The 25,134-nt window shown below is 43.1% G+C and overlaps 1 long non-coding RNA gene across 2 annotated transcripts in view; it reads left to right on the top strand.

Moving 5' to 3' along the window:
- LOC126069201 (uncharacterized) overlaps positions 1-25,134 on the top strand; it is a 469,916-nt gene that overhangs the window by 166,562 nt on the left and 278,220 nt on the right. For both annotated transcript variants that reach the window (XR_007515880.1, XR_007515879.1), the window contains exon 2: positions 13,413-13,506. This is a non-coding gene — a long non-coding RNA (uncharacterized LOC126069201). The remainder of the gene's footprint in view (positions 1-13,412; positions 13,507-25,134) is intronic.

Here is a 25,134-nt window from a genome sequence, read left to right as displayed (position 1 = left end):
GTTGAATCAACTCCAACCCATGGCGACCCCACCTGTGTCAGAATAGAACTATGTTCCATCCACTGGGTTCTTAAGACCTTTCGGAAGGAGATAGCCAGGTGCCTCTGGGCGGGCTCAAACAACCCACCTGTAGGCTAGTAGCTGCGTGCTTAGTGAGTTGTGACACCCAGGGACACCACACAATGATGTGAGATGCTGTGTAGGAAATGACATTGTAAGAAATACCCTGGCCCTGCTGTTGGTAAGCCACACAGACTGTGAAGAGCCTGAATCCCTGACACGCATGATTACGGTGCACTGTGCGGGGGGCTCAGGATCACACTCCCCACCTGCACTTGAGCCACTCAGCCTGTTCTGCTCCACAGGCTTAGTAACGGCCGGCACTGGCTTGTCTTTTGGTTCATTCCTACTAGGCCTTTTCTTACCCAGGGTTATTTAAGAAGGTGTTTTACTGCTCCTGCTCCATTGCAAGCCTCTGCAAAACACGGCAAAATCGCTTTTTCATTTATTTAGGTTCCCCCCAAATTCCTACAGTACAAACATGTTTGTTGGAAGAATGACACTTTGAGGTTGGAAGTACGAGGGACCCATCTACAAATTACCATCTCTACAGGAAAATAAAATAATTACAACAAAACTACATTCCACATTGTAACAAAGGACTCTTAAAAGGTTCCCCATCCTTTAAAGTCCAAACCAAACCCACTGCCGTCGAGTCGATTCTGACTCATAGTGACCCTATAGGGCAGAGTAGAAGTGTCCCGTAGGGTTTTCAAGGCTGAGAATCTTTACGGAAGCAGACTGCCACATCTTTCCCCTATGGAGCAGCTGGTGGGTTTGAACCGCCGATCTTGCGGTTAGCAGCTGAGTGCTTAACCATTGCACCACCAGGGCCCTTTCTCCATCCTATAGTTCTATAAAAATTTTATTAAACAATGTACACAAGCACCACTCTGTGTAGAGCCCCAAAACAGTATCAGAACAAGAGGGAAAACAATTCAACAATCCAAGCCTCTCAGCAAGGCAAACCAGCTAAAACAGAAGTCCTTGAGCATAAAAGGAAGTTGGGTCCAACAATGCTACAAAGCCCGTGAGGCTTCCGCAGTTTTCAGGAACCAGCAAGCATGTCTGAGGTGGGCATCGGCTGATCCATACAACCAAGAAGCAGTGGGTGTGAACACAAGCGATTTGATTCTCTGGGCTCCAGGGAAGCCGTCCCCGTTGAGTGTGGTTTATGTTGTTGATGACCTATCAGATTCCCCGAGGATTTAGATCAGTGTTGACTGTCTTGAGCACTTAGCTTTCTAGAACTGCTCATTCTGTTTTCTCAGCAACTGGGGCCTTCCATTCACTTGTCCATTCTGTTCCCTTCCCTCACCACCAGCCTGATATAGCCAGTGCTTCTCACACGCACACAGGCATGCACACACGTGAGCGCACACACACACACATGCTTGCCTCTTTCTCCCACCTCTCTCATTTAACCCCTCCGTATTTCCCATGTCATACCTTGGGGCACCTCTTCCCCCTCTTCCCACTCAGCCTTTTTCTCATTAGTGCTTTTTGCTTTTGTCCTGCCTTTTCTCCAGGACTCCTATGTATAATTCTGTGTACCTCGTTCTGCTATTTCCTGCTGGAAGTTCCTCTCTCTGTCCTGTCCTGTCAATAGTCTGTTAGTCTCTGTGGTTTTTTGTTTATTTTTTGGCCATCACTCAACCACAGTCCTTTTCTTTCCATTTTTTACTTCACATCGAAAGTTTGTTATCGTCCCAGGAAGTTTTTCTCGTCCCACACTTTCCCTATTTTCCACGTCTAGGTGGCCACTCTGCACTTTTGATTCTAACCCTTCTCTGCTGCTGGCTGATGTCCTGAAAGTAAAGCCTGGTTTCAGCACTGGGGCTATTCTGTCCAAGGACAAGGACCATAACTTACACGGAATTTCTTACACAGAATTCTTAGAGGTCCTCAGCAAGGACTGGCACCTCTGTGTCAACTACACGGTCCTGACTTCCAGTTGAGCTAAGGAACCTCCATAGCAACCATGTGTATAACAGAAGGAAACATTGTCTAGTCTTGCACCATCCTCACAACTGTTGGTATGCTTGAGCCCATTGTTGTAGCCACTGTGTCAATCCATCTCATTGAGGGTCTTCCTCTTTTCCACTGACCCTGTATTTTAGTGAGCACAATGTCCTTCTCCAGGGACTTGTCCCTCCTGATAACATGTCCAAAGTATGTGAGATGCAGTCTCGTCATCCTTGCTTCTGAGGAGCGTTCTGGCTGTACTTCCTCCAAGACTGATTTTTTCGTTCTTCTGGCAGTCCATGGTATGTTCAATATTCCTTGCCAACACCATAATTTAAAGGTGTCAGTTCTCCTTTGGTCTTCCTTATTCATCATCCAGCTTTTGCATGCATATGAGGTGATTGAAAATATCGTGGCTCAGGTCAGGCACAGCTTAGATCGAAAAGTGACATCTTCTCAATCTTTGTAAAGAGTGTTTTGCAGCAGACTTGCCCAGTGCAACCCATCATTTGATTTCCTGATCACTGCTCCCACGGGCATTGATCGTGGATCCGGGTGAAATAGAATCCTTGACAGCTTCAGTCTTTTCCATGCGGGAGCCCCGAGATCAATTCCCGGCCAGTGCACCTCATGGACAGTCAGCACCCACCTGCCAGCAGAGGCTTCAGTGTTGCTAGGATGCTAAACAGGCTTGAGCAGAGTTTCAGGGTAAGAGGGACTAGGAAGAAAGGCCTGGCAATCTGCTTCCAAAAATCAGCCAGTGAAAACCCAGTGGAGCACAATGGTCTGATCTGCAGCTCATCATGGGAATGGCACAGGACCAGGCTCTGTTTGGTTCTGCCGTGCACGGAGTCACCATGAGTCGTGGGCTGACTCGACAGCAGCAAACGATAGCATCTGAGTCTCTAAATGGAAAATTATTCTGGGTGTTCTTTCTTTTTAAAATATTCTGAAGAACAAGCGGATATTCTCTCAAATTATTTATTTTCAAGGGGGAAGAAGTGGTTTCTATTGTAAGGGACAAAAAACCCACAATGGGGATTTACCAGGTGAATGATGTCTACCTAGTTGAATTTTGAAAGTGTTTCCCGTTTCACAGATTTTTGTAAAATTGTAAACAAAGTAAATGTGAGAATAAGAACAGCTGTTGATAAATGCAGACTGATTCCATGGGCTGTAACAAAATGTTGCATCTTAGAACATTTGCTGTGTTTCCTAATTTCATCTTTAAGTTGGTGTAAACCTGTACAGGGACCCCCTGGGTAGCACAGATGGTTAACACACTTGGCTGTTGCTAAACGAAAAGGTTGGGGGTCAAGTTCATCTGGAGGTACCTCAGAAGAAAGGCCTGGCAATCCTTGTCTGAAAAAGCAGCCATTGAGAGCCCTGTGGAGCACAGTTCTATTCTGGCACAAACGCAGGCGCCATGAGTCAGAGTCCATTCGATGGCAGCCGGTTAAACCTATATGTGTAGAATTCTATAATTAACTCTTTACTTATATGAATCGACAAAGAACTCTTTGAGCCTGTGCTGCAGGGAGCCTTATTCTTTCAGTGGTAATAACCTGTTTGAAAAAAATGAAATTTCCCTTTGCATTTAAACGATGTATCAAAAACTCAAACCCATTACCATTGAGTTGATTCTGACTGGTAATAAGCCCATGTGACAGAGTAGAACTGCCCCTTAGGGTTTCCAAGGCTGTAATCTTTACGGAAGCAGATGGCCACATCATGGCTGGTGGGTTCCAACCCCAACCTTTTAGTTAGCAGCTGAGCTCTTAACCACTGCGCCACCAAGGCTCCTTATAAGACATATAGGCCTTGATAATTTGGTTTTCTGGGTGATTGAACCATGCTCAGAAAGGCTTGTGGTGTCTTTGCCTGGTATTTGTAAAATTGGCTTTAATACTAGCTGCATGGTGATCAAAGGAGATCTGGAGCTCTCCAAACATAGTGGTTCTTTACCTGTGATCCATTTCAGCCCACGCCAACCAGATACACCTGGCAGAGAGTCTGGGCTGTTAGCTACTCATTAAACAGCAGAGCTCACAGAAGCTGAAATGTAATGAGTCCTGCCTCTAGTATCAGTTCCCAAGTTGCAGTCCCATTTTTATTCTTAAATACCTATAGTCCCACAGAAAGTTTGGCATCCCCAAATATTTGATGTTGATGGACAGGGTTTTCAACCTCAGTCGGAATTTCAATTCATACATTTCCCTGTTATGTTTACAACAACTGAATCTAAGAGTCCCATAAAAAAACCAAAAACCCATTGCCGTTGAGTCAATTCTGACTCATAGGGACCCTGTAGGACAGGGTAGAACTGCCCCATAGAGTTTCCAAGGAGCAACTGGTAGATGTGAACTGCCAACCTTTTGGTTAGCAGCTGAGCTCTTAACCCCTGAGCTACCAGCGCCCCTTAGATTTCAGTAACTGTAGTTTTCTCTAAGTACACAAAAATTTCCTCAAATTCTGTTAGAGTTGAATGACAGTAAAATATAACTTGCAGTAATGTTTTTAAATCTATATTTGGCTCAACCATGGATACCAAACAAACAAACCCTTTGCTACTGAGTCATTTCTGACTCACAATGACCCTATAGGACAGAGTAGAACTGCCCCATAGGGTTTCCAAGGGTATACATCTTTATGGAAGCAGACTGCTGTGTCTTTCTCCCATGGAGCAGCTGTTGTGTTCAAACGTTCAGATGTTCTTGCTGTTAGGTGCCATATAGTTGGTTTTAACTCACAGTAACCCTATAGGACAGAGTAGAACTGCCCCATAGGGTTTCCAAGGGTGTACATCTTTATGGAAGCAGGCTGCCACACCATTCTCCCACAGAGCAGCTGTTGTGTTCAAACGTTCAGATGTTGTTGTTAGGTGCCATATAGTCGATTCTGACTCATAATGATCCTATAGGACAGAGTAGAGCTGCCCCCATAGAGTTTCCAAGGCTGTAAATATTTTTTTTTTTTTTTTAATTTTTATTGTGCTTTAAGTGAAAGTTTACAAATCAAGTCAGTCTCTCACACAAAAACCCACTTGCTACACACTCCCAATTACTCTCCCCCTAATGAGACAGCCCGCTCTCCCCCTCCGCTCTCTCTTTTTCTGTCCATTTCACCCGCTTCTAACCCCCTCCACCCTCTCATCTCCCCTCCAGGCAGGAGATGCCAGTATAGTCTCAAGTGTCCACCTGATTCAAGAAGCTCACTCCTCACCAGCATCCTTCTCCAACCCATTGTTCAGTCCAATCCCTGTTTGAAGAGTTGGCTTCGGGAATGGTTCCTGTCCTGGGGGAACAGAAGGTCTGGGGGCCGTGACCACCGGGGTCCTTCCAGCCCCAGTCAGACCACTAAGTCTGGTCTTTTTACGAGAATTTGAGGTCTGCATCCCACTACTCTCCTGCCCCCTCAGGGGTTCTCTGTTGGGTTCCCTGTCAGGGCAGTCATCGGTTGTAGCCAGGCGCCATCTAGCTCTTCGGTCTCAGGCTGAGGTAGTTTCTGGTTTGTGTGGCCCTTTCTGCCTCTTGGGCTCATAATTACCTTGTGTCCTTGGTGTTCTTCATTCCCCTTTGATCCAGGTGGGTTGAGACCAAATGATGCATCTTAGATGGCTGCTTGCCAGCATTTAAGACCCCAGATGCCTCTTTCCAAGGTGGGATGCAGAATGTTTTCTTAATAGATTTTATTATGCCAATTGACTTAGATATTCCCTGAAATCATGGTCCCCAAACCCCTGCCCCTGCTACGCTGGCCTTCAAAGCATTCAGTTTATACAGGAAACTGCTTTTGGTTTAGTCCAGTTGTGCTGACCTCGCCTGTGTTGTGTATTGTCTTTCCCGTCACCTAAAGTAGTTCTTATATACTGTCTAATTAGTGAATACCCCTCTCTCCCTCCTCCCCCATCTCGTAACCATCAAAGAATATTTTCTTCTCTGTTTAAACTATTTCTTGAGTTCTTATAATAGTGGTCTTATACAATATTTGTCCTTTTGCAACTGACTAGTTTCACTCAGCGTAATGCCTTCCAGATTCCTCCATGTTATGAAATGTTTCATAGATTTCATTACTTTTCTTTATTGATGCGTAATATTCCAGTAATTTATTTATCCATTAATCTGTCGATGGGTACCTTGGTTGCTTCCATCTTTTTGCTTTTGTAAACAGTGCTGCAATAAACATGGGTGTGCATATATCTGTTCGTGTAAAGGCTCTTATTTCTCTAGGATATATTCCAAGGAGTGAGATTGCTGGATCCTATGGTAGTTCTATTTCTAGCTTTTTAAGGAAGTGCCAAATTGATTTCCAAAGTGGCTGTACCATTTTATGTTCCCACCAGCAGCGTATAAGTATTCCAGTCTCTCCACAGCCTCCCCAACATTTATGTGTTTTTTGGATTAATGCCAGCCTTGTTGGAGTGAGACAAAATCTCACTGTAGTTTTGATTTGCATTTCTGTAATGGCTAATGATTGTGAGCATTTCCTCATGTATCTGTTAGCTACCTGAATGTCCTCTTTAGTGAAGTGTCTGTTCATACCTTTTGCCCATTTTTTAATTGGGTTATTTGTCTTTTTGCAGTTGAGTTTTTGCAGTATCGTGTAGATTTTAGAGATGAGATGCTGATTGGAAATGTCATAGCTAAAAACTTTTTCCCAATCTGTAGGTAGCCTTTTTACTCTTTTGGTGAAGTCTTTGGATGAGCATAGGTGTTTGATTTTTAGGAGCTCCCAGTTATCTAGTTTTTCTTCTGCGTTCTTTATAATGTTTTCTATACTGTTTATGCCATGTATTAGGGCTCCTAACGTTGTCCCTATTTTTTCTTCCATGATCTTTATCATTTTAGATTTTATATTTAGGTCTTTGATCCATTTTGAGCTTGTTTTTATGCATGGAGTGAGGTATGGGTCTTGTTTCATTTTTTTACAGATGGATATCCAGTTATGCCAGCACCATTTGTTAAAAAGACAGTCTTTTCCCCGTTTAACTGTTTTGGGGCCTTTGTCAAATATCGACTGCTCATATGTGGATGGATTTATGTCAGGATTCTCAATTCTGTTCCATTGGTCTATGTAACTGTTGTTGTCAAGGCTGTAAGTCCTTACAGAAGAACACTGCCGCATCTTTCTCCCGCAGAGTGGCTGGTGGAATCGAACCACTGACTATGGATAGGCTAAAAAAATTATTATTTCTTTAAATTAAACAGGGGACTCTTAATAGAAACTGAATGAGATATTTTCAAAAGACATTTTTAGAGCTTTAGCAAACATGCTCAAGTGCCTAATGAGAAGAGTTATTATACATGCTTTTCTTGAGTGAAATGGACTGAGGAAGATTCCAGAATACTCTTTCAGGTGCCACGACTCACGCTGTTTCAATGCCAGAGATTTCCAAATCAAGTCAACCGGTTTGGAATTACAAAGTGAGTACAAACATCAAAAGCCGTCTGCTTGGCAAAGCAAATCATCTGTTCAAAATCAAGCACATGGGAGAGTTCGTCAAAGTATTAGCCTCTTAGATGTTACGGAAGAACACGTTCATCATTTCATTTCATGCATCTTCTATTTGCATACAGCTATTTAAAACAAAACAAAACAAAACATTGCCATAGAGTTGACTCCACCTTATCGCGAGCCCATGTTTGTCAGGGTAGAACTGTGTGCCATAGGATTTTCAGTGGCTGAATTTTTGGAAGTAGATCACCTGGGCCATCTTCAGAGGTGCCTCTAACTGGACTTGAACCACCAACCTTCGGGTTAGCAGCTGAGCACATTAACCGTTTGCTCCACCCAGAGAGTCCAAAATATAGCCGATACTACCTAGTCAGATTCTGATTTTCAAAGTTGAGGCTTTGTCCTTGTGGAAAAACTGATTGGAGAGGAAGATGGGAAGAGATGTTTTATACATTAGTCAGCTCAACTCTGCCGACAAGCTTCGCTCCTGCTCAAGCAAGTAGTTGTAGGGGCAGCTGGTTAGGACCTAATCAACCTGCCTCCTGGGGTATTCCCGGGTGTCTTGTGGCAAAGTTCCCTAGTAATGAGGGAGCGGGGTCGATCACAGTAGTAGCTGCATTGCAGGATAGCATGATCCATGGTAACACGCCCTCCTCAGACTTCTTGGAAAAAGGACCTTATGGCTTCAAGCCATAGCCATGTGTGTCTGTGTTTGCTGCAATTTGATGCACTTGAAGTGAAAGCTTGGGTTCTGGCCCCATTCAGCCTTTCTTCTCACACTTTCAGGAGCCCTGGTGGCCCAACGGTTAAGTGCCTGGGCTGCTAACTGAAAGGTCTTTGGTTCGGATCCACCCAGAAGCTCCATAGGATAAAGACCTGGCAATCTGCTCCCATAAAGATTATAGCCAGGAAAACACTATGGGGAAGTTCTGCTCTGTCACATGGGATCACTATGGGTAGACATCAACTTGACAGCACGTAGCAACCAACACCTCCCACCATCAACAAGAACAACCAACTACCACCACCAACCCCACTACCACCACAACCAGCAACCAACCACCACTACCACCACCACCAGCAACCATATATAACCAACAACTACCAACCAGCAATTACAACAAGCACCACCAACCAACCACCACCAACAATAACAACTCACCCTTTTAGTGTCACTCTGGGGACCAAATGTTTGGGTAACAAGGCAGAGCAGGCAGGAAAAGAGCAAGAAGCAGAGGTTGGTGGGCAAAGGAGGAAATTGTGGCTACAGGGTCTCCTGGCAGACATGGGGCCACAATTTCAGGGAGGGCCATGAAAACCTTGTAAGTCCAGGTGTGGGGTAATTATTCCTCTAAGTCAGAGAATGAATGAGAATTGGTAAAATCTCCAAATGGAAACTGTGAGCTCATGTAGTTTGATGAGAAGGAGCCCTGGTGGTGCAAAGGTTAAGGGCTGGGGTACTAACCGAAACCTTAGTCATTCCAATCCATCCAGCTGCTCCCAGGAGAAAAGACCTGGCAATCTCCTCCTGTAAAGATTATACCTAGGGAACCCTCTATGGGGTAGTTTTACTCTGTCACACAGTGTCACCATGAGTCTGAATTGACTTGATGGCACCCAGTGACAACATGTAACTGTGGAAGATTTTACAAAGAAAATACTTGAATTTCAGTGTTATGAATTGAATCGTGTCCTCCCAAAATGTGTGTCAACTTGGCTAGGCCACGATTCCCAGTATTGTGTGATTGTCCACCATTTTGTCATCTGATGTGATTCTCCTATGCATTGTAAATCTTACCCCTGTGATGTTAATAAGGTAGGATTAGTGGCAGTTATTTTAAATCAATCTCTTTTGAGATGTAAAAGAGAGAAGATATAAAAGCAAGCAGAGAGACAGGGGAACCTCATAGCACCAAGAAACAAAAGCCAGGAAAATAGTGTGTCCTTTGGACTTGGGGTCCCTGTTCTGAGAAACATCTTGATCGGGGAAGGTTGATGAGAAGGACCTTCCTCCAGAGCGGACAGAGAGAGAAAGCCTTCCCCTGGAGTTGGCACCCTGAATTTGGACTGCTAGCCTTCTAGACTATGAGAGAGTTAACTTGTGTTTGCTAGAGCCATCCACTTGTGGTATTTCTGTTACAGCAGCACTAGATGACTAAGGCATGTTTGTTTCCGGCTGGTTTCAGGAAACAAACACGCCTTAGTCGCTATGCGTCAGAATTGACTCAACAGCACTGGGTATTGCAGATGACTAAGACATTCAGTTTTTTAAATGCAACAATTTAAAGTGCAGACTCTGACAAAATAATTGAAATTAAAGAAATATAAAGTTATAAGAAGTTATCTAATAAATCATCCTGGGGAGTAGGAAGAAAAGAAAAATATGAATGATGCAGCTTTCAAATATGGAAAAACTACAGGCCCCCAGTGGTCTGGCTTACCTATATGTGATTAAATGACTAACACCTGTTGGGTGCCCCTGATTTTCCCCCGCCCCACCCTGCACCCCCGACTCCCTATCCCCCACCACCACCCCCACTGACCAGGAAGCATTATATAGATGAAAATGACAAAGTTAGCGAAAGTTCCTGCTACTTCTCATGCTATCTTGGGGCTATAGATTCAACCTTAGTCATAAATTCAATTAAAAAGGGAATATCTCTCAATCACTAAATGAAATTGGCTTTTATACCAGTCCTATGCAGACACTTACAGTGACAACTAACTGCAATTTGATGTCAAAATAAAGAAAATCAAGAAGTTAAATGAATCCTATGAGGCCTAATATTTCTACCATACTATCCTGGGGTGTATTTTTTTCCTAATTAGGACTTTAATAGGAAAATCATACATCCTTGCTTATGGCCATCATGTTTATTTCTGTAAGAGGTAAAAACGGTAAGAATTAAAAATAAAGTTTTACCGTTTTAAATTTAATATTTTAACATTGAGATTTGTATCAGCAGGTATCAATACTCCATTTCCTGATCTTAAAACCCAGTGCCGTCGAGTCGATTCTTGATCTTAGTCAACTTGAAATTCATGCAAAATGTTCCCATTATTTTTTGCCCAAATCACCCAAATCTCGGCATAAAATAATTTCTTATCTTTGCCCCAACTTCAGTTTTTACATATGATCGTTCAATCTTAAAGATAACAAAAATGTAATCATAAAAGGAACATTTGCTGTTTTCCTTTGTGAAAAAGGAAGACAAAAGAATGGATGTGTTCAAACTGTGTTGTTGGCGAAGAATATTGACTATACCGTGGACTGCCAGCAGAAGGAACAAATCAGCCGTAGAAGAAATACAACCAGAATGCTCCTTAGAAGCGAGGATGGCGAGACTACAGGCTTACATACTTCAGACATGCCATTGGGGAAGACCAATCCCTGGAAAAGAGCGTTACATTTGGTAAAGTGGAGAGAGGGTCAGCAAAAATGAGGGAAACACGCCATGAGATGGATTGACAGTAATGGCAGCAATGTGCTCAAACATACCAAAGACCATGAAGATGGCTCAGGACTGGGCAGTGTTTGGTCTTGTGATAGGTAAGGTCGGAGCTAGCTAGAGGGCAACTAACTACAACAAATAAAGGGTTAATGAAGCATACCCATTGCCTTCCAGTCGATTCTGACTCATAGTGACCCTATAGGACAGAGTAGAACTGCTCTGCAGGGTTTCCAACGCTGTAATCTTTACAGAAGCAGGTCTACACATTCCCCTCCCCTCCCCCAAAGCAGAGGAGCTTATGGGTTCGAACTGCTAGCCAAGTGCTTACCATATTTTTACACAAATAACACACACCTTCTACGTTTGTTTGCCAACCACTCCCCCTTCCCCGCTGGTGTTTTCTTAAGCACTGCCTTCAGATAGCGGATAGCGTTGCTTATGAAAATACCTGGGGGAGGGTGGAGTGGTTGGCAAACGGACACAGAAGGCATATGTTATTTGCCTAAAAATAAGTTAAGCACTGTGCCACCAACCCCAAACCAAAAAAAACTCATAGCAACCCCATAGGACAGAGTAAAACTGCTCCATGTGGTTTCCAAGAAGTGGCTGATAGATTCGAACTGCTGACCTTTTGGTTAACAGCTGAAGTCTTGACCACTGTGCCACCAGGGCTCCTTTGAGTAAGCTGTCAAATCAATTCTGACTCATAGGGACCCTATAGGACAGCGTATAACTGCACCATAGTGTTTTCAGGCTATAGTTTTTGTGGAAACAGACCGCCAGGTCTTTTCCCCCGTGGAGCAGCTGGTGGGTTGGAACTGTCGACCTTCTGGTTAACAGCCGAGCACTTAACCACTCTGCCACCAGGGCTCCTTATTAATTAAGCATAAAAAAAAAAAAAATAGTGGTGGCAAAATAGCTTCTACGTTGGCGTCAAACATGAGAAGGATCATGAGGATGGTACAGGACCAGGCCACATCTGGTTCTGTTACGTGTAAGGTCAGAGCTGACTAAAAGGCAACTAACAGGAACAGCAACAGAAACGTGATGGTAAAGAAAACGTGCTGTGGTTGTGGTAAATTGGAGCCCTAGAGGCACAGTGGTTAAGAGATCAGCTGCTAACCAAAAGGTCAGCAGTTCAAATCTACCAGCTGCTCCTTGGAAACCCTATGGGTCATTTGTAGCCTGCCCTATAGGGTCGCTATGAATTGGAATTGACTCAAAGGCGACTTTTTTTTTTTTTTGGTGGTAAATTAGCCGTGTACTGATGAGGAAACGTTTGTTTTCAACTGAGGGAGGCCCAACTCTTGTCAGCTGGAGAAGAAGCCGTTGTGAGAAGCCCTGGGCTCACGTCATGGGGAGAGACCCAGGTCGATACAGGAACTCTGAAGACATTGTGAAGAAAGTTTTGCTCTCCACTCGTTAGATCAGTCTCGTTGGCTTCCTACGCTCATGCCCCTTGTGGTCTACATGGACTCCAGACTCTTTCTGAGGCCTTCGCCTTGCTTTTATCCCCATTCACAGCCGTCAGCAGTCTCCCCGCTGAATGCCACCATTTGCTGGGTCTCCGCTCATCAATTTAGTGCCTCATTAACCGGAATGATTTAATGTCAGCGTCAACCTTGGGACTCTCAGATGACTTTTCACTGGGTAGCGATTTCATTGGAACTGCATTATTAGGAAGCAAAATACATAAATAAGGCATAAAAATGGTGCAGACCTGGAGCAGTGAAGTGCTTACCATTCTGTCCTTGTGGGAGCAGGTCTTAAAGCTAAATTGGATCTGTCAGCCCCACAATTACCTAGCGAGAGGCACAGCTCGCATTTAAATATTTTTCCCTACATGCAGAGAGGAAAGGTGATTTTTTCTCTATATTTTTGTGTTCTAGGTGGAATTCAGAAATTTTTACACAAACCGTTTTGTGACATCGATTGCAGCCCCCACAATGTATCAGCACTCTCCCCCTTGCCCTTTCCACCCTGGGTTCTACAGGAAAGATGATTTGGACGTCAGTTTAATAAGTTTTTTATTTTTCTTTCTATAACAGGACAAAGCCCCCCCCCCCTTTACTTTCGGAGAGAAGACAATAAATCAGGTTGTATATTTCTAATTAGGCTAAAAATAGGGTGAATCTTTTCCAAGGTATTGACCTTCCAAAACGCTTTTTAAAAATAAACTCAGCAAGTTTTCAGGATCTATGTGTTTATTTCAGACCCCTTTGGAATCTAAAACAATTCCATTTTAATATCCTACCAAATTTATTTTAGCTATAATTTTAGGTTTAGAATTCAGAAGTTAAATTTTGAGTTGATTCCAGATTGCCGTGAACGTAAATCTACATAGAAATATTAAGGTGTAATGTATGACTTTGGGCATGACATTATCTCCGTTGTTGTCGACAATTAATGAATGAGAACGATAACGTGTTTATTTCTGAAAATCTGCACGTTGCGTCTGAAGGTCTCCTCGTTTTTTCTCAGATGCGTGGGTGTGCCTTCAAACGCCTTTGCAGTTCAGGGAAGCCGCCTGTTCTTTGCGACCTGCACCAAGTTCCCATTGTGGAAGACGTCAACCGTAAGTACAACTAGCACGTTTTATAGAGATAAGATGTATTCGCTAAAGCTAAATGGTTATAATTGAATTGTCCTCCTTTTTCTTGTAACCTGAGTTGAGGCATTTGGAGTTTAAAATTTGATAAAATCTCAATCCTCAATCTTAAGTGATGGCTTCAACACTCGCATGTCATTTGAACATTTTAAACCTTCTGTTGTTTCTTTTAGCCAACTGTGAACTTGACCTCAGAACTATGGTTTGTTTTCCTTTTCCTTCTTTTTTTTTTTCTGAAGTAACAACCACATGGGCTTTACTTGAAAGGGACATGGATGTCATGAGTTTTGAAAGATGATGAAGAAACTAAGCTAGATGGCTTGGAAACTCAAACCAAGCGTGCATTTTGACTGGATGTGACATTCAAGAAAAAATATTATATCTTGTTGCAGTTCGCCAGCGTATTACAGAATGTAATTGATTCCGAATGAGGTCTTTAAAAACTTGTCACCTTACTACTAACGGATCAAATAATCTTGATAACACTAGGCAATGAAATTCCTTTTCCAAGTAATACAGGGAATGTAATCACAGACCCAGAATCACCACATTACTGCTGGAGAGTTAGTTTATTTTTCAAGGCCATTTTACCCTTATTGAATTCACTTAAAAGTGTAAGCGAACAGCGCCTGGGTTTTGCTGAGAGCTCCAGCTTTGAAAGTGTGTATGGCCATATTAGGACTCTGCCTTCTTCTGTCTCTCTGAAGTCCAGGTCCCAGAATGGAATGGAGGGCTCCTTTGCTGGGCACCAGAGTAGCGGGGAAATACTCATTTTACCTTTGTCAGGGGGCTTACAGGCAAGAGGGATGAGATATTGACCACTGGTTCCTTTTCAACCATGCAGTTGTAGAATTTCTGCAAAAACACCTGTGATCTAGAGAGCTTAGTAGTCAAGGAGGAAATCTGGGCTCTCAGACATCTGCTACTGTTGACTCAATGCCTCTTCTAGGAAAAGTCATCTGTAAAGTGGGGAGTCATGATTACCTAAACTTCACCACTAGCTGTCAGAATAATTCATGCTTAGTAGGAATCCCTAGGTGGCACAAAGGGTTAATCACTCAACTACTAACCAAAAGGTTGGAGGTTCTAGCCTACCCAGAGGTGCCTCCAAGAAAGTTCTTGCGATCTGCTTCTGAAAGGTCACAGCCATTGAAAACCCTATAGAACATGGTTGTACTCTGACACACGTGGGGTTGCCGTGAGTTAGAATCAACTCAGTGGAAACTGGCACTGGTAATGATTAGCAGATTAAAGATGCAATGAAAGTGGCTAATTTAGCAACTTATAAGCCATGAGTTGGAATCAACCCAAAGGCAACAGGTTTGATTTTTGATTAAGCCATTTTACCACTGCTCATCTGTCAGTTTGTCAGGACAGGGCAATGAGATATGGAAGGGGGCATGCCTGAGTGTAAAAGATTGAAGGAAGGACTAAGAGAAAGGAGAAAGAGTGAATTCTCAAGGATTATGCCTTGAAAACTGGAAATATTCTTCATAGAATATAAGAAATGAGAGAGAGAGAGCTCATGCAGGAAGGCTGCTGTGAGTTTTGCACGTAGTTTGAGATGATGAGAAACAGTCATCGCATGGAGTGAGCGGTGCCCCTGAGAACAAACAAATGGAGCTTGGATGACAATATGTGCCTGGAGATGCACATCCAGGAGTCATCAACAGGTTATGAGCACCTGCTTCTTATGTAAGACTTTGAATGAGAGACGGCAAAACAAAGATGACAGTTTCAGCAATATGAGCAAATGATTTCTACAAAGAACTGAATATAGAAAGGGACCTTCTCCCACAAGAAAGAAGAGCCGGGAGCAGAGCGCATCCTTTGGACCTGGGTTCCTGCACTAAGAAAATCCTAGACCCAGGGGACAATTGATGACAAGGACCTTCCTCCAAAGCTAACCAAGAGAGAAAGCCCTCCCCGGAGCTGGCACCCTGAATTTGGACTTCTAGCCTCCTAGATTGTGAGAGAATAAATTTCTGTTTGTTAAAGTCAACCACTTGAGGTATTTCCATTATAGCAGCACTAGATAACTAAGAGAGATTTTGGTAAAATTTTGCTGAAGATCAAAAGCGGCTGCAGCAGTACATCAACAGAGAACTGCCAGAAATTCAACTCGGATTCAGAAGAGGAATATCACTGTGATGTCAGATGGATTCTGCCTGAAAGCAAAGAATACCAGAAAGATGTTCACCTGTGTTTTATTGATGACATAAAGGTGTTTAACTGTGTGAGTCATAATAAATTATGAATAACATTGCAAAGAATGGGAACTCCAGAACACCTAATTGTGCTCATGAGGAACATGAACATAGACCAAGGGACAGTGGTTCTAACAGAACAAGGGGATACTGAGTGGTTTAAAGTCAGGAAAGCTGTGCATCAGGGTTGTATCTTTTTACCATACTTACTCAATCTGTATGCTAAGCAAATAATCTGAGAAGCTGGACTGTATAAAGAAGTGCAGGGCATCAGGATTGAAGGAAGACTCATTAACAACCTGCATTATGCAGATGACACAACCTTGCTTGCTGAAAGCATAGAGGACTTGAAGCACTTACTGATGAAGATCAAAGACTACAGCCTTTGGTATGGATTACATCTCAATGTAAAGAAAACAAAAATCCTCACTGCTGGACCAGTAAGTGTCACCATGATAAACAGACAAAAGATTGAAGTTATCAAGGACTTCGTTTCACTTGAATCCACAATCAACACCCATGGAAGCAGCAGTCAAGAAATCAAATGACACATTGCATTGGGCGAATCTGCTGCAAAAGACCTTTTTTAAAGTGTTAAAAATAAAGACGTCACTTTGAGGACTAAGGTACGGCTGACCCAAGCTATGGTATTTTCAGTCATCTCCTATGCATACGAAAGCTGGACAATGAGTGAGGAAGACTGAAGAAGAGTTGACACCTTTGAATTATGGTGTAGGTGAAGAACAGTGACTATACTACGGACTGCCAGAAGAACAAACAAATCTGTCTTGGAAGAAGTACAAACAGAATGCTCCTTAGAAGCAAGGATGGCAAGACTTTTCATATACTTTGGACATGTTATCAGAAGCGACCAGTCCCTGGACAAGGACATCATGCTTGGTAAAGTAGAGCGTCAGTGAAAAAGAGGAAGCCCCTCAATTAGATGGATTGACATAGTGGCTGCAACGATGGGCTCAAGCATAACAGTGATTGTGAGCATGGTACAGGACTGGGCAATGTTTTGTTCTATTGTGCATAGAGTCATTATAAGTTGGAACTGACTCGACAGCACCTAACAACAACATCAAGCCATTTTATGGAGGCAGTGGGTCATACAAATAGTGCACTTAGGTGCTAACCAATATGTTGGAGTTTGGAGTCTACCCAGTGGTAGAAAGAAAGGCCTGGGAAGAAAGGCCTAGAGATCTACTTCCATAAAAGCAGCCCCTGAAAATCCTATGGAGGACAGTTTACTCTGACGCACGTGGGGTTGCCGCGAGTCAGTCACCATGGTTTATGGTATCATCATTTAAGGAGAGGAAATGGGTATAGCTGAGGTGGATAATGTTTTGGCCTAATGCCAGAAGTCTGATACTCTCAACCAGTGGTTCTCCCAGTATAGTATGGTCCCCAGATCACCAACATCAGCACCACTTGGGAATTTGTTTAAAAATGTTAATTCTTCTGCTCCACATGAAAACCAAAAACCAGTTGCCGCCTAGTCAATTCCTACTCATGGTGACCCTATAGCACAGAATGCGTTTCCAAGGAGCACCTGGTGGATTCCAACTGCCGAGCTTTTGGTTTGCAGCTGTAGCTCTTAACCACTGTGCCACCAGAGCTACTCATAAAAATAAGACCTACTAAATCAGAACCCCTAGGTGGAGGAAGCAACAATCTCTGTATGAGCAAACCCTCTATGGATTCTGATGTGTGCTCAAGTTTGAGATCCATGGCTCTGAACCAGAGGCTAGGGAGCTTTTTCTATATAAGGATCGTTGTTGTTGTTGTGTATCCTTGAGTGAAGTCCAACTCATAGTGACCCTATAGGACAGGGTAGAACTGCTCCATGGGATTTTCTGGGCTGTCATCATTACTGGAGCAGATCACCAGATCTTTTTTCCCCCAAGAAGCTGCTGGGTGGATTCGAACCACCAACCTACTGGTCAGCAGCCAAGCACTTAACTGTGGCGCCACCAGGGTTCCTCAGGTAAGGATCAGATAGTAAATATTATTAGCTTTGCAGGCCATAGAGCCTATGTCCCAACTATCAACTCTGCTGAATCAGCCTGAAGGTAGTCTTGTATGGTATGTAAATGAAAGGCGTGGCAGTGTTCCAATAAAACTTGATTTACAGAAACAGGCTGCCAGATTCGGCCCAGGGCTGTAGTTTGCAGACCTCCGCTCTCAAATTTCCTCCTACCTACTTTAGACCGGTTGGGCTTGCTTTCTGTGAGCTGATTTGAAAACTTTTGTCTACATATTTTTTTAAAAAAGATTCTATTTGGTCCAAACATACATCTATGCCAGAGTGCAAATTGAAAACATGATTTTTAATTATTTGAATTTGTAAGGCTTTTATCTGTAAGCAGAAAAAGAGGCACTTATGATAAAATTAATTTGGGGATGGTGTATATTCATCTTCCTGGTGGTGCAGTGGTTAAGAGCTATAGCTGTTAACCGAAAGGTCTGCAGTTCGAACCTTGAAAACCCTGTGGGAAGTTCCGCTTTGTCTTGTAGGGTCGTTATAAGTCGTAATCGACTCAGTGGCAATGGGTTTTTTTTGGGGGGGGGTTGGTATATTTACTTTAAGATGCTGTTATTCTGTGTGGATATAATTACTAATACATAATGGGTAAAAGCTTACCTCAGCTCTTATTACTTATTTTAGGACATGTCTTGCATGTCACAGTCCTGGCATTACAATAAATGAATTTCAACATCTCTAAGCACGTACACCGTCATATCTATCGTTGCCCTCAGCACGCACTTAATAAATGAAGGCCACTGATCATTTGAGAAATGTCTCAAGACAACGCGCCCACCAGTATAGACGTTTTGATTTACATCGAACCTGGCATCAAGCAGTTTGAACTTAAAGAAGGTGTCCCTCAGGAATCCGGTTAGTTATACAAGCTCAGATGACTCATCCTACAGTCCTGCCATGCTCCAGCCCTAGGTTTTAGTACATGTCATTTCCGATTTACTGTTAAGCATCTTCCAGTGAACCGTTTTCCCTCAGCTCTTCATTTAACACGATGTTTTGAATTGGTGCCACAATGGATTTCTTCTCCCCCTTTCCGTCTAAGATCAATTTGCTTATTTCTAAACCTCATCAGCTGCCACAAAGAACCAGGAAACGAACCTAAGTAACTCAACATGGCTTCAAGTTTTTCTCCAATAGATTTTTGGAATGGGGTGTGATGGAGACACTGAGGTTTCCCAACCAGCGCAACCTGGCCACCTCATCAGTCCTCACTCGTTCTTCTTTGGGCTCTAACACTGTTTTCCAAACGTAGAAACGCTAACGTAGTGTTTTTAGTACGAGGAAGTTTTCCAAACGTCTGCTTCCATTTTTTAGTAAATCCACAAACATGATTAAATAATATGCTACATGTAAAATTTAGCAGTATGTTGTAACTGTTCTACTCTGACACACATAGGGCTGCCATGAGTCAGAACCAGCTTGATGGAAACTGGTTATTAATAGCAAAGAATTGTGAACTACCTAGATCTCCATCAGTAGAGGACTGACTAAATAAGAGTTGTACACACAGATGACAAAAATGGTGCCATCATCTAATCAGAAGGAAAAAATTTTAACATATATCACATGAAAAAAGTAGATTGATGTATAAGATATGCTATATTTATGTAAAGAAGGGAGAATTTTTTTTTTAATACATATTTATTTTTTCTTGTAAATTCCTAGACTAATCTGAAGGGATATTTAAGAAGGCAACAACAAAGCTTATCTCAGTGTATGGTATTGATATATGGGGGCTGGGAACTGGGATAAAGGAGGGAGATTTCTCATTGTATATTAACAAAGAGAACCTTTTATTATGGAAAAATTCAAAAGAAAAGAGAGAGCTCTGGTAGAAAGTCACTAGGGGAGCCTAAACCCACTAACCAACCTACTGCCAAGTCGAGTCGATTCTGACTCATAGCGACCCTATAGGACAGAGTAGAACTGCCCCATAGAGTTTCCAAAGAGCACCTGGCGGATTTGAACTGCCGACCTCTTGGGGAGCCTAAGGAAGACATAATTGTCACCAATGCAAGTAAAGAGCTTTGTTTTTGTGTTCAATTATTTTTAAAAAATTAATTTTATAAATTTAAGTGTATATTTATAAACATCATGACATACGTAATGTCACCTCACAAACATCTTTTCCATTTACTATGGAGGAACTGATATTTTTGATAAGAAAGAGAGGAAAAAAACCTGTTAGAATGTTGATTTTGATGGAAAGAAAAAACAAGCATAAGAATAAATTAGGGCCAGAAAACCACCTGTTCACAGAGCTGCTTGTGAGGAATCGTGATGCTAATGTGAGTCCCTTCTTGATTGAGCTGTGAGTCCCTTCTTGATCAAGCTTGTGAGTCTCTTCTTGATCGAGCTGTGAGTCCCTTCTTGATCAAGCTGTGAGTCCCTTCTTGATCAAGCTTCTGAGTCCCTTCTTGATCAAGCTTCTGAGTCCCGTCTTGATCAAGCTGTGAGTCCCTTCTTGATCAAGCTTGTGAGTCCCTTCTTGATCAAGCTTGTGAGTCCCTTCTTGATCAAGCTTGTGAGTCCCTTCTTGATCAAGCTTGTGAGTCCCTTCTTGATCAAGCTGTGAGTCCCTTCTTGATCGAGCTGTCCTGTGTTAGTTAAGTAATTGCTCCCGTGCTTTGTCTCTCAAAGTATCTGAAGCTTACCAAGTAGATGTCGAGGGTGTCTCAGTCACCTAGTGCTGCTGTAACAGAAATACCACAGTGGAGGGTGTCTCAGTCACCTAGTGCTGCTATAACAGAAATACCACAGTGGAGGGTGTCTCAGTCACCTATGCTGCTATAACAGAAATACCACAGTGGATGGTGTCTCAGTCACCTAGTGCTGCTGTAACAGAAATACCACAGTGGATGGTGTCTTAGTCACCTAGTGCTGCTGTAACAGAAATACCACAGTGGATGGTGTCTCAGTCACCTAGTGATGTAACAGAAAAACCACAAGTGGAGGGTGTCTTAGTCACCTAGTGCTGCTATAACAGAAATACCACAGTGGATGGTGTCTCAGTCACCTGGTGCTGCTATAATAGAAATACCACAGGTGGATGGTGTCTCAGTCACCTAGTGCTGCTATAACAGAAAAACCACAAGTGGATGATGTCTTAGACACCTGGTGCTGCTATAATAGAAATACCACAGGTGGATGGTGTCTTAGTCACCTAGTGCTGCTATAACAGAAAAGCCACAAGTGGATGGTGTCTTAGTCACCTGGTGCTGCTATAACAGAAATACCACAGTGCATGGTGTCTCAGTCACCTAGTGCTGCTGTAACAGAAATACCACAGTGGATGGTGTCTCAGTCACCTAGTGCTGCTATAACAGAAATACCACAGTGGATGGTGTCTCAGTCACCTAGTGCTGCTATAACAGAAATACCACAGTGGATGGTGTCTCAGTCACCTAGCTCTGCTGTAATAGAAATACCACAGTGGATGGTGTCTCAGTCACGTGGTGCTGCTATAACAGAAATACCACAGTGGATGGTGTCTCAGTCACCTAATGCTGCTATAACAGAAATACCACAGTGGATGGTGTCTTAGTCACCTGGTGCTGCTATAATAGAAATACCACAGGTGGATGGTGTCTCAGTCACCTAGTGCTGCTATAACAGAAAAACCACAGGTGGATGGTGTCTTAGTCACCTGGTGCTGCTATAACAGAAATACCACAGTGCATGGTGTCTCAGTCACCTAGTGCTACTGTAACAGAAATACCACAGTGGATGGTGTCTCAGTCACCTAGTGCTGCTGTAACAGAAATACCACAGTGGATGGTGTCTCAGTCACCTAGTGCTGCTGTAACAGAAATACCACAGTGGATGGTGTCTCAGTCACCTAGTGATGCTACAACAGAAAAACCACAAGTGGATGGCTTTAACAAAATGGAGTTTATTCTCTCCCAGTCTAGGAGGTTACAAGTCCAAACTCAGGGGGTCAGCTCCAGGGGAAGGCTTTCTCTCTCTGTCGACTCTGGAGGAAGGTCCTCGTCATCAGTCTTCCCTTGGTCTGGGAGCATCTCAGGACTAGGACCCCAGGTCCAAAGGACGCACTCTGCTCCTGGCACTGCTTTCTTGGTGGTATGAGGTCCCCATGTCTCTCTGCTTGCTTCCCTTTCCTTTTCTCTCTTGAGAGATAAAAGTTGGTGCAGGCCACACCCCAGGGAAATTCCCTTTACGTTGGATCAGAAATGTGACCTTAGTAAGGGTGTTACAATGCCACCCTAATCCTCTTTAACATAAAATTACTATCAGTGCATTTATGTGTGTGTGTTGGATGCGTTTTTCTGAAGACCTCTTGCTCTACGGAATATCCGTAGCACGGAGTTTGACCCGTGATCTAATGGTGGCATCTGAGTGTCGGGTTGTTTTTACCTCTGTATACATGTGTGACAGCGGATGTATTCTGAAGCTCTGTCATTAACCTGAACCAGACAGTCATATTTCTTGCTGAGGAACACAGCCGACCTTGCCAAGCTTGAAGGAACTGAGCCATTGTGACAATTAAAAACAGTTGTGCTGGTTGTATAAAAGAAGTGCTACTGAGCTTGTGGAAAAGGTCTGTAAGGATAGAACGTGCCAGATGAGATGACTTAGCGAAGGCCTCCAAGGACATGGTTGAAAACCCCCTGTAGTCTCTCCTGTTGAGGACTGGTTACTGCCAAAGTTGTCAAGGTGAAGCTGATAAAGTGGCTGCCTGGTTTGGAAGCCAATATTTAATTAAACACCGCACTGGAATGTGTGTGGCAAGAGTGGGAAAACATAGCCGGACCTGTTTTTTATTTTGTTTCACTTCATATTATTTTATTTTAGTTGTTGCTGTTTGAGAGAGTCTGCAAGGTATCCAAGTTATGCTTGGGCACATAATTCTAAATCTCTGAACTCCTCAAATGGCATATTTTGCATAGCTTGATTGTTATGGAAAGTTCACAAATTGCTTTTTGTTACACACGTGAACTTCCCTGCTATTTAAAGAAAATAGCTGCCAGATGGGCCATAGTTCTCACTCAAAGGTTACTGAGAAAGGTACAAAAGGAGAAGCTGCCACAAAGTACGGTTAAGGGAAGGTCTGCATTCATTTGAATGGATAAATTTTTTCTGTTCAGATTTGCAAAAAGATGGCAAATGCCCAATTACCTCAAATCACTGTTTGATTTTGTTTGTGGAGATGGAGACAGAGGGACAGAGAACAGCCTCAGAGTGGGAAAGGTGCTATTCTGGGTGCCACTTGTAATAGAAAAATCGAGAGAGAAAATTTAGGTATAAAACAAGACATTTACAGTAAGACTCATTAAACAAACATTTTAGAGTCCTTACCGTTAGAATGAACTGCAAGCTTGTCCTCAGGGAGCCTACAGATTAATGGGAGAGTCAGATATTAATGGAAGAATCACCAGAATATGTCATTGAAGATGTAATATATTGTGTGGGTAGAACCCAGACTGCCTTGGGGTTCAGAAATGGCTTCCCTGATGAACTGACCTTTGTTAATCAGGCCAGCGGGAATGGGGCTTGGAGCAAGGCATGTCCAGGTACAGTTCCGTATTGGAAAATTCATGGGGTGGTTGAGGAACTGAGAGAAGGTTACTATCATGGATTGAATTATGTCCCCCAAAAATGTGTCACCTTCCAAGGCCATGATTCCTAGTATTGTGTGATAGTCCACCATTTTGTCACCTGATGTGATTTTCCTGTGTGCTTTAAATCCCACTTCTATGATGTTAATGAGGCAGGATTAGAGGCAGTTATCTTAATGAGGCAGGACTCAATCTACAAGATTAGGTCAAGTCTTGAGTCTGTCTCTTCTGAGATATAAAAAGAGAGAAGGGAGCAGAGATAGGGGGACCTCATACCACCAAGAACAAGAGCCAGGAGAATAGCACATCCTTTGAACCCAGGGCCCCTGCGCTGAGAAGCTCCTCACCCAGGGGAAGATTGATGACAAAAACCTTTCCCTGAAGTTGACAGAGAGAAAGCCTTTCCCTGGAGCTGGCACCCTGAATTTGGACTTCTAACCTCCAGGACTGTGAGAGAATAAATTTCTCTTTGTTAAAGCCATCCACTTATGGTATGTCTGTCATAGCAGCACTAGATAACTAAGTTACTATGGTTATAATGGAGACGATGGGGTTGGTGGCTTAGTGGTTGTGAGGCAGAGGATTAGCACATGAAGACTCTGGAGAGAAAAGGAAGCAGGAGGAATCTAATGGAGAATCTTGGTCTTAAGAGCAAGCAAGAGGAGAAAGAGAAGAACAATCAGGAGGTTGTCACAGTCATTTAGGTTAGAGATGATGATAGCTTGTATCACGTGATGTTGGTGGAGATGGAACAAATTGGGTGCATTTGAGCGGTAGTTAGGAGTTGAAATTGAAAAGATGCAGTAGTAATTTGTTCATGGTAGGAGGATGGTCGGGAGGGGAATCCTCAAGAACATCTCTAGATTTCGGTTTGCATTACTGGGTGGACAGAGAGTGAATACTAGAAGGAAGCTGGTGCGAAGGAGAAGTTTATGAAATCCATGTGCAAGTGGTGAACTTGAGGTGTCTTTGAGGCCTTAGTGGGGATACTGAATAGACATTGAGTTACCGTCTTGACTCTCCAAAGAGAAGAATGAGGTAATGATTGGTGTCATAGGTGGGATTAAGTGTCCTGAGTAAAGAGTATAGAGGGAGAAGATAGGAGGTCAAGGAACGGTTCTTGAGAAACTCCAATACTTAAAAGCTAAAGTGTTGTTGTCAGTCGTCCTTGAGTCAATTCCAGCTCATGGCGACCCCATGTTTTCAGAGTAGAACTCTGCTCCGTCGGGTTTTCAAGGCTATCACCTTTCGGAAGCAAATTGCTACACCTGTCTTCCAAGGCACCTCTGGGTATGTTTGAACCGCCAACCTTTTGGCTAGTAGTCGAATGCTTAACGGCACCATCCAGGGACTCACAAGAGCTAATATGGCCAAGGTCTAGTGTTTTGTTTGCCTAGCATTCTTAGTCTTCTCCCTTCCTTGACAAAATGTGGAGTACACGTTTCTTCTTAGAAATGGATTTTCCCCATATAGTTTTCTCATAGTCTTCTTCCTGTTCCCTTGACTTCACCCTTCTATCCACAGTTGATTGGTTTAATGTTCTAATGTGATAGAAGAAGACAATTTAATGTTCTTTCAGGAAAGTTTCTAACTGGAGCTAGAGAAGGCGTTCACTTTTGTTCCAGTTGTAGACTTGGAGATGAGGCATGGGAACTGAAGCTCTGAGACGTCTGGCCCCCCTTGTCTTCCACAGGACAGTTCATCAAGAGAGAATAGAGCCCAGGTGCAGAGAGGAGAGGGCCCCTGCACTCATGGAGTGGACAGA

The sequence above is a fragment of the Elephas maximus genome, chromosome X (assembly GCF_024166365.1).
Source record: "Elephas maximus indicus isolate mEleMax1 chromosome X, mEleMax1 primary haplotype, whole genome shotgun sequence".
In the NCBI taxonomy this organism is placed as follows: domain Eukaryota; kingdom Metazoa; phylum Chordata; class Mammalia; order Proboscidea; family Elephantidae; genus Elephas; species Elephas maximus.
This window is presented reverse-complemented; position numbering and strand designations above follow the sequence as displayed.